The sequence below is a fragment of the Prosopis cineraria genome, unplaced genomic scaffold (assembly GCF_029017545.1).
Source record: "Prosopis cineraria cultivar Desert tree isolate PC_DT_omini unplaced genomic scaffold, ASM2901754v1 PC9, whole genome shotgun sequence".
Classification (NCBI taxonomy): Eukaryota; Viridiplantae; Streptophyta; class Magnoliopsida; order Fabales; family Fabaceae; genus Prosopis; species Prosopis cineraria.
In genome coordinates, this window is record NW_026555340.1 from 4,009,646 (window position 1) to 4,020,765 (window position 11,120).

At 31.9% G+C, this 11,120-nt stretch overlaps 2 pseudogenes; both read left to right on the top strand.

Annotated features, from left to right (window-relative positions):
- Positions 1-1,001: 1,001 nt before the first annotated feature.
- Positions 1,002-8,725, top strand: LOC129320388 (linoleate 13S-lipoxygenase 2-1, chloroplastic-like; annotated as a pseudogene).
- A 94-nt stretch (positions 8,726-8,819) lies between these two features.
- Positions 8,820-10,721, top strand: LOC129320750 (linoleate 13S-lipoxygenase 2-1, chloroplastic-like; annotated as a pseudogene).
- The last annotated feature ends 399 nt before the right edge of the window (positions 10,722-11,120 follow it).

Sequence of the window (11,120 nt, forward strand, 5' to 3'; positions counted from 1 at the left end):
CAACACACTTTATTGGATTTGCATTTGGCACTCATCAAAAATGATGAACATCACGTGCTCATCACTTATAAGGTGATTTGGACCCTTCATTTTTTCTAAAATGATCTTTATTGTTGATTTTAAAGTATTTTTAAAATTTTTTTAATATTATATTTATTGAAATAAAAATAAGAAAAACACAATCATCCATCCTTATAGTTTTTCTTGTAGTCCCTATAGTTTTTTAGTGTTTTTAATTCATATAATTTCAACAAAATTAGATAATATTTATTATTTAGGTTCATATAGTTTTAGTGTTTTTAGGACTGAAAATACTAAAAATAAACTATTTGGATTAAAAATAAAATCTAATAAAATTATAAGGATCAATATTTTTTTTTCATAAAAATATATAAAAACTATAAAAAATTTAATGTTAAATTTGAACTATCTAAAGTATATTTAGATTGTTAATTTGTAAAAGTTATAAAAAATTTTAATATTAAATTAAAACCTTTTAAATTAAATATGTATTGTTCAAAATACACCTGGATAATTAATTTTTTAAAATTATTAAATAATTACTATTAAATAATTTAAATTATTTTTTATAATTTTTATATATTTAAAATTATTAGAGATTTTGTTAGCGAAAAATGGACGGTCCATAGCACCTATAATTGTAAGGAAAATTACAAACCCAAACATAAAAATTAATTACTGTAAAATTTATAGATAACTAAATGAAATTATATTGATAACTAATTATATAATTAATATAATTTAATTTAATTGTTAACAAATTTTATAATAATTAATTTTTTTATGTGATACTTTAATATAATTTCTTATCTATAAGTGATAAGCCCACGGTACTGGTCATGCGAATCCCACTTTATTGTAGTCTAAGGGAGTAGAGCACACTCGCTTGCAACCTGAAGCCATTAAATACCTCAGTGAAAGCCATTGTGACCATTCAAGCAAGACTCTCTTTCTCTAAGAACCATTATCACAATACAGAGATGGCCGGTGCGAACCGCAATGCCACGAACAAGTCAGAATCTCACAAAATGAAAGCCACTGTGACAATTCAACAAACAGCTAGTGGTCTTCTGTCCAGTGTTGTAACTGCAGGCCTCGATGGTTTCACAGATTTCGCCGGAAAATCTCTTCTCTTGGAGCTAATTAGCTTCCAGCTTGATCCTAGTAAGTGTATTTTGATGTAATCACTCAGATCTTTTGAAGTAAGAGTTCCTTTCAGGTTTTGGAATTCGTAAAATACAGGTTAAGCGTATTTTAAGAAACTTCCTGGATTATTCTCTCAGTATCGGATCTTTCGTTAATGAATACTTCGGACTTAATTTTTCTGTACTGAATGATTCAAGTGATCGATGAAGTCATGAAAGCCAAAAAAAGGGAAATGTGGAGTAGTTCTTTGGTAATACGTTGAAATAATGCTCGAATCAAAGCAATTTACCGGATCTTTTGGTAATGAATAGTTTGAATTTGAATTTTTTGTTCTGGATGATTGAAGAAACTTCATGAATGGACGAAGTAGTGTCGGTTGATTTTCAGATCTTTTGCTAAAGAACACTTGGAATCTGAATTTGTTGTGTTTTGTGATTGAAGAGACGAATTCTGAGAAGAGAATCAAAGGATATGCAGAAAAGAAGGAGACGAAAGAGGAGGAGGTGGAGTACGAGACGTCATTTGAGATATCTGGAGATTTTGGATAGGTGGGAGCTATTTGTCACGGACTGAGAGTCTGACGTAGCACACGGCACCCATGTGACATCTCGAGAACCCCATAATCCTCAGACCAAGCCTTACCACATACGAATCACATTAGTTTCGCCCTGCCATGGACTTATCAGGGAGGCGGCACTAGCCCCCGATCAGTTGTGCACTTAGCCCGAAGACTGAGGCAGAACGCACCCAATGCCAATATCACCCCCTTTACCCATATTGTGCGAGGCTAACCAACGGATCGTTCAATACATTGGTCTTTACACGGTCATGAATATATCATTCGTGACATTCTCCCACACCCAATCCAGCACGCCCTCGTGCTAGGGGAGAAAGACTCCGCCCAAGGATCGCACGTACAGTACTGCCACAAACACATCAGCTTACTGCTGAATGGCCACCCGAGTCCTACACTCTTCGAACCTACTCGCACCCGCGAGCCAACAGGAGTGGAGTCGACCACGGCCAACCTTCCCGCCCGGTCCCTACTTTTGGACCCACCTGCACCTCGCAGGCTTTGGAGCGGTGTCGAGGTCCACTAGTCCCAACGTGGGACTCCACAGGCACACGACAGTAAAGTACGTCCCGTTCTGATACCACTCTATCACGGGCTGAGAGTCTGGCGTAACACACGGCGCCTGTACGGCGTCCCGAGGACCCCATAATCCTCAGGACAAGCCTTATCACATACGAATTACACTGGTTTCGCCCTGACATGGGCTCATCAAGGAGGCGGCACTAGCCCCCGACCAGTTGTGCACTCAGCCCGAAGACTGAGGCAGAACGCATTCAATGCCAATGTCGCCCCTTTACCCATATTGTGCGAGGCTAACCAGTGGATCGTTCAATACATTGGTCTTTACATGGTCACGAAGATATCATTCGTGACATGTTGCTGTGGAGAATGAGCATCACTGTGAGATGCTTATGAAGAAGATAGTGATTCAGCCCAGACATGATGGCTTGCTCGAGAGAATCTTCTTCAGTAATAAGGTAATTAGCACTCCTTAAGCATGATATACAAAAGGACAATGACTTTTAATTCCTTGTATTTAGTTTGCTTCAATTATTGTACCTTAAGTTTAATTTTTATTAATTTAATCTTTTAAATTTATCTTAATTATCTATTAGGTACTTACTATTTAAAGAGGAAGTAGCTTGCACTCTTATCCGTTACATGAATTATAAAATATTAAGAAGGCACTGGATTGAGAAATTAACTTTAAAAAATCTATTACATGAATTATAAAATATTAAGAATTAGATTAAGAAACTTTAAAAAATAAGAAGGCACTGGATGATGAGGCATTCGTCCTCTATTATGCTTGGGTTTCTGTTCAGAGACGGAACTAGAAAATTATATTAAATGATTGAAATAACAAAGCATACGTGATAATAAAAAAAATTATATATATATATATATATATCATTAATATAACTTAAATATTTTAACATATATATTTATATTTACTTTTAAAAGTGCATAAGAAAAATAAATATATATATAAATATATATATATATATATTTTTTAAATTTTGCTCATCAATTTTTCATGATATAATAATAATAATTAATTATCATATATATGATAAAATTTTATCAATTTCTTTCTCAATATAAACTATCATTAAATTGGTAAAAATTTTATTTTTTTCCATAAGTATTGAATATTTAAATGAATTGTTGGAATCTAAAGTTTTGTTTAATTTAAAAAACTATATTACTTACTTACTGATTTTACTATTTAATTCTTTTAATTAATAATTATAATAAATAAATATATCAATATGATAATAGTGCTCAATAACCACAAATTTTTTATATCAATGAGATTTAAATATATCATATTAAAAATTATTCATATAATAAATTTTAATAGTTTGGTTATTACAAAATCTTTTTTTCCTAAAAGAATATATCTTAATAATAACCTTTTAACTTTTAGATAAGTAATTTTATGATAGATATTAAGCACATAATATTAAATATATATTGGGATTTTTGCTGTAATGCTTGACAAAATTTATTAATAATAATTTTCATAATTTCTTCCATCAAATATAAAATGAAACTAAAATCAAAGACATCAATATGTTAAGAGCAATTGTAACATTATTTTATTAAAAATAAGTAAATCATATGTAATTATATATTTAAACTATTGAAACAGTTAGATTATATATGCATAAAAAAGTATATATAAAATTGAAATGAGAATTTCATTTAATATTTTTAAGACTTCAATAATACACCAACTTAAAAAATTAAAAATATAAATCTCTATATTTTACTTAAAAAAACTAAAAAGTTGGCGGAGCCGTTGTTCCTACTGATCTCCCCCGTCCCTACCAATGTTTCTGCTGTTCTCTTGACGTTTTTGGCCTATATTAGATTTCCCTATGCAAAAAAAAAAAAAAAAAAGTAAACAATTAAAATAAATCCCTTCCAGCATGCATTGTACGGTTGTGTGCGTGAGGCCGGAGGCATTGTGCAAGATAATTTTATTTAAAGATTAAATGTTTTTAAAAGTAATTATTTAATGATAATTAAAAATAATAATTACATTACAATTGTAGTAATATAAGTTGATTGATCATCATTTTTATTCTCATAAAAAAATTACTTTTTTTAAAAAAGTTATATTAAACAAGTTAATATAATCTTTTATATAAATATATTTTATATATTTTATCTTGATTGTTAAAATATTACGTATCTAATAAATTTTTAAATTTAATTTTTTTTATTTTAAAAGGTACAAAATATCAAGAGTAAGTTTAAATTTATATACCCTTTTTGTAATCTTTCCCGATGCACCCTTATGTGCCCCTTCTCTGTTTTTTTAACTAAGTATTTTTCCCCTCTTTAATTTCAAAGTAAATTTAGTTGTAATTTTGTTTCAAGCTACTGACTCATACCCTAATCTTGTATGCAAATTTCCTGTAATTATCATGTGGCACAGTAAGAGTTTGATTTTGTGCTTATTTCTAGATAAGGAAGTTAATTATTTTTTTATAAGATAATTGTCAGCCAGCTAAAGTTATTTGAGGTGGTCAAGATAGGATGATCATAAAGGTCAAGGATTCAAGGACTCTTGATTTTTATAAGAACAATTTTGAATTGTTTGGATATAATTTGAGTGGCATGAAGTTTTTTGTTATTTTTTAAATTTTAAAGTTGAAACTTATTTTTTCTTTAAAAAATTAAAAGTTAGACAATTTTCTCATTTTTATTTTTATTATCTTGAAATAAATATACTAAAATTATATAATAAAGTCTAATTAAAATTTAAATGATATATATTCAATTTTAATGTGTAATATATAGATAAAAAATGAGTATTCCTTACTCATGTCAAAAATATATACAATACCCCACATAACGAAGGTTAATTCTAGCAAAAAGAGTATCAACTATATTTTAAATAAGATTATTTTTAATATAACGATAAATTTACACAATAAAATTCACATACACATACAGCACCCAATCTAAAAGGAAAAAAAAAAAAACGGAAAAGAAGTGAGTGCTCCCCTTCCTCTCTCTCTCACAACTGCACCTTTGCAATAACTTTAGAGGATCTCCATTCCTTGATCCTATATTTACTAACCTTAAATTTTATTAAGAATATTAACAAATTTTTTCTCTCTGAAATATTAATTTGTTAGGCCATATGTTGGATGAGATGGGGACCTAACCTAATCATAGGGATGGGGACCTAGCCCTACTTATACGTGTATGTGTTTTTGTTTTTTTTGTTTTTACTGATTTTACCATTAAAAAAATTCTAATCTTTCTCAATTTAATTCAACGACTAATAATATAATTGTTTTTAATAGAATGATGATGTGAGAAATATTAAAAAAAAAAAAAGGGATAGCTAACTATTGATTTAGTTTTTTGTCCAGAAAACTATTATTTAGTTGTTACAAAGTTTCTTAGACTTAAATAAAAATATAAGAAATTCTAAGCTGAAGGCAATTTTTTCTTAAAATTTCAATTAACACGTCTTGTATGAATGCATTATAAACGTGAAGCAGTCATACTTGCCATCAAAAACACCAAGTGGATTAAAAAGGCTGAGAGAAGAGGAGCTGGCGGTTCTTAGAGGGGATGGAGAAGGAGAACGCGAAAAGTCAGATAGAATATATGATTATGATGTCTACAATGACCTTGGCGACCCTGACACAGAAATCAATCTCAGAAGACCAGTTCTTGGTGGCAAACAGCATCCTTATCCTAGACGATGTCGTGCTTGTCGAAAACACTCCCGCGCAGGTGTCGAACGCAATCTCTTGTCATTCAATTGTTTAGTTTTAATTTTAGTGATTTAATTTTAAAAGAGAATGACAGATAGCTCTCAAAAAAATTAATTAATTCAAATTAAATTTTAAGAACTAAATTTTAAGAACTTATAAGTTTGACTTTTAATTTTATAATTTCATTGTAATGAATTTACAACTTATATTTCAAATTGTAACAGTCAACAACAACAAGCCTTTATCCCACTAGGTGGGGTCGGCTACATGGATTGCAAGACACCATTGTGCTCTATTATTTATCAAGCTTTTAGGAATATTATTAATTAAGAGATCACGTTCAACAACTTTCAAGAGTATTCTCTTAGGCAAATTGTAACAGTCAACTACATTAAAATTTAAAAAACAAGTTGCAAATTCATCGCGATGAAGTTACAAAATTGAGAAACGAACTTGTAAATTCTTAAAGTTTAACACTTGAGATCTAATTTAAATTAATTAGTCTTATTATAATCTATCTGTCATTCTCTCTTAAATTTAGGCTTAAATGAAAAATTTCTCTTTAAATAAGTCTAATAACATTTGGACATTAAGCTCATTTTTTTGTATAATGTTCTTCTTTAATATTTCCAGTTAACTCCTGTTATTTAACCAAAAATTGCAGAAAAGACATCAAAAGTCACAAAAAAAAAAGCACAGAGAAAAGTTTTTCAGTCTTTTTATGTGGTTTTTTTCAGCCATTTTCTATAATTTTTGTTATCATTTTCTTGGAATTTCCTAAAAAAATAATTTTTGTTAATAATATAGGTGATATTATACCATTTTCAAAAGTTAAAAGAATACATTACATTAAAAATGAGTTTAGTGTCCAAAAGGCTTCTTGATCTATAATCTAAGGGTGAAATTGCCTTTAATCCTTAAATTATTGTTATTGTTATTTGTTTATTGTATCTTTAACATCTCAACTAAAATGTCCCTTGAATTTAAGGCTTTTCTTAGATAGACCAAACCAGAGAGTGGTTATATATGTATTTATATTATGCCCCCGTGACAATTTAACTCTTATGAATGAAAAAGAAAAGCATTTGAAAGCCCAAAAATCCTTGCCCTTTCTCAAGTACAAGTCTCTATAACATTATGCGGTCTAAAACTTAATTTATTTGCTGGCTATACAGATCCATTATCTGAGAAGAAGAGTGTAAATGTGTATGTTCCTAGGGATGAAGCATTTGGAGAGGCAAAGCAAACACAATTCACAGGAACAACAGCTTTATCAGGATTGAAAGCAATCTTACAATCCTTAAACTCAGTGGTGGCCAATGAAAATTTTGTATTCTCAAGCTTCGAAGACATAAACATGCTTTTCAAAGATGGCTTCTCTGTTCCACAGCTTTAAGAACAATGGATTGCTTCAAAGAATCATTCCCGCTCTCATCAAGGCTGCTTCTGACAGTGACCAAATCTTGCGCTTTGATGCGCTTGAAACTGTTAAAAGTCAGCATGTACACCTGTCTCAAATTAAAAACAATACTCAGATTAAAGTCATTACATATTTGATATTAGTTTCTCAAATAAAAAAACACAAGACGTGTGTAAGTTCACGTAAGAGAAATTCAACCACAAATGTCCACAAGTCGTAAAAGTACAAAAACACACACTCTTTAGTGTTTTCTCCATTTTGACAACATTTGTACCAATATGGTCATTGAGCATAGATTTTTGTCATGATTGTAATTTCTAAGCTTTGGAAATGCAGGGGATAGCTTCTTTTGGATTTCAGATGAGGAATTTGCTCGGGAGACTCTGGCTGGTGTCAATCCATATAGCACTGAGTTAGTTGAGGTATAACATGGTTGTCAGAAAATATTTGGCTCATTATGTAGTACTGATGCATTTTAATTTAGAAAATGTATTATCTACTTGTATTGAACACCTATTTGATATGATACTCGTTTCATATTTCGCAATCCATATCACATATTCCAATATTTGTATTGTTGGTTTTTCTTATCCAAAAAAAAAAAAAAAACGTAGGAATGGCCACTGAGAAGTAAACTAGACCCAAAAATCTATGGTCCTCCAGAATCAGCAATCACCAGAGAAGTGATTGAGCAACAGATCAATGGCAGCAAGACAGTTGAAGAGGTAATAAGCCAAACAAGATGTAAAGCTTTATTGACGAACATATCATCATTAAACTATTAAACATATGCAGGCCATAGAGAAGAAGTTATTCATCTTAGATTACCATGATTTATTGCTTCCATTTGTTGGGAGAGTGAGAGAGATTGAATGCACAACACTTTATGGATCAAGAACGCTTTTCTTTCTCACCACACAAGGCACACTGAAGCCACTAGCTATTGAACTGACCACACCACCCCTAAATGGGAAACCACAATGGAAGCAAGTTTTCACGCTTAATAGCCATTCAACCTCTCTTTGGCTTTGGAGGTTGGCCAAAGCTCACGTTCTTGCTCATGATTCTGGCTACCATGAACTTGTAAGCCATTGGTATGTATCACCATCATACTATCCTCTTTCTTATACACAATATGAGATTCGACAATTTTATTAAAAAAAGCACTAGGTGGGTGAAGTTAGAGAGAGATAATCATAGAAATGTGGATTTCACTTTTGTGAAACTCACTTGTACAGAGGTGAGATCCATTCATCTAATTCTGTTTCTCTCTAGATTTACCCTCTTAAGTACTGCAGGGTCCGAGTCCGATATCAATGATGGTGCATCGGGTATACTGAATTTTAATGCACATGAAATAGTTGACCATACCATTTGATTGATTCTTCACAGGCTAAGAACTCACTGTGCTGTCGAGCCCTTTATAATTGCAACACATAGACAATTGAGTGCCATGCATCCAATCTACAGATTGTTGCATCCTCATTTGAGATACACAATGGAAATCAATGCCCTTGCCCTGTGAAGTGCTTATCAGTGCAAGTGGAACCATTGAGATCTCTTTCTCTCCGAAAAAATATTCTATGGAGCTTAGCTCTGTGGTATATGATCAGTTTTGGCGGTTTGATTTACAGGGTCTCCCCAACGATCTTATTCACAGGTACAAAGTTCATGTTTTGTTTCTTCTTTACTATACAAAAACCCAATAAGATCGTTATTTTACAAGTTCAGTTCCGTTTATGTTAAACCACATTATTCACCTCTTTTTTAACTATTGGTTAGGTTTTGTTTGGGTTAAATTAAAAATAATAATAGCAAGAGTTTGTTATAGAATAAATAACATATTAAAAATTCTCATATCTTGATGTAATTTAAAACAAATAAATTTAAGTATATATATGTAAGTTTTTTCAATGAATTCCATCTTTTAATTCCCAAAGTTGAGCCCAATTAGTCAAGGACAAATGCCACCTTTTACTACTAATTCAACAAACCCATTAATGGCATAATACGAGTAAGAAGTTTGCTTCAAGCATTAAGCCATTTGCAAATATTCTACAGATGTTAACTTTCAAAACTAGAAAATAACTCCAAAAACTTACATAATGAAAATTAAATACTTCTTTCTCAATTATATTAACTCAATTATCACGTTTTATATAGTTAAAACTGATCAAACAAATTTTCATTTATCTCTCTACAGCTAAAATGGCCATAATAACTAAAATGGCAAGCCCCAATTGCTATGAAATAGTGATGATAACAAGGTTCCAAAAGATATTACATATCCTGCTTTTCTTGTCACAGAAATAGAATGTTTTTCCAATCAAATTTTAGATTTGAATATATATCATTGACTTGTGGATTCAAAATTAATCAGCCACCTCCTTTTGGTGTACTAACAGGGGAATGGCAGTGGAAGATCCTAGTGCACCACATGCTCTAAAGCTAGCAATTGAAGACTACCCTTTTGCCAATGATGGCCTTCTCATCTGGGATGCCCTAAAATCATGGGTCACAGATTATGTCACCCACTACTATCCAGACCCTAGCCTCATCTATTTAGATCATGAGCTCCAATCATGGTGGACTGAAATCCGAACCATAGGTCACGGAGACAAAAAAGAATAGCCATGGTGGCCAACTCTCAAAACCACTAAAGACCTAATTGAGATCATCACTACTATTGCCTGGGTTGCCTCAGCTCATCATGCATCAGTCGATTTTGCTCAATACGCTTATGGAGGGTATTTCCCTAACAGACCCTCAATCGCTAGAACCAAAATGCCTACAGAAGATCTTACAAATGAAGAATGGGAGAAATTTGTGAACAAACCTGAAGATACACTTCTGGAGTGTTTTCCATCACAGATCCAAGCGACTTTGGTTATGGCGGTCTTAAGGTTGTTATCAGAACATTCGCCTGACGATCAGTATATTGGGGAATTTGTGGACGATTCGTGGGGTGAAGATGAGAATGTGAAGGCTGCTTTTGAGAGGTTTCATGGGAGGTTGAAGGAGATTGAAAGGATTATTGATTCAAGGAATCGGGATTCTGGTTTGAGGAATAGGAATGGTGTTGGGATGGTGCCGTATGAATTGATGAAGCCCTTTTCTGGAGTTGGAGCCACCGGAATGGGGATTCCATATAGCATTTCAATTTGAAAGTCTAGGATTTTAAGCATCTTACTGAGCATATAGTTTCTTAAGTATTGCCTATGATGAGCACATTTCACCAGCCTTCTCATGTGCTTTTTATTGCCTTGATAATAAAAATAATGTTTGAAATAAAAAGCATGTCATTTATTGAACGTAGAAGCCAACCTTGATCTAGTGGATGTGATCTATAGTGTGACTTTGTGTTTTGACTCTTCTAATCAGAAAGTGGTGTAGTTCATGTTCCTCGACTATTTTTCCTAGACAAGGCAGAGACCATAGAAGCCTTCTCTTACTATGTGGTTGATTACTCACAACAAGACCGTCTACAAGAATTCAATTATTTTTTCCCCTACAACTTGAAGACTTAATATCCGGTTCTTATTGTCTCCTATTTAAAATTTGAGGTCAGATATGCTATCTTTGCTCTTCTAAAGGATAGTTTTCATAAAAAGTTTTTTTTCAAAACTATCATAATGTTGTGATGTAAGGTGTTTATTCCATGGTAAATTCTTTTTGGTACTATAAGCGTATTCTTATGGTCTTAAATAAGTCTTAC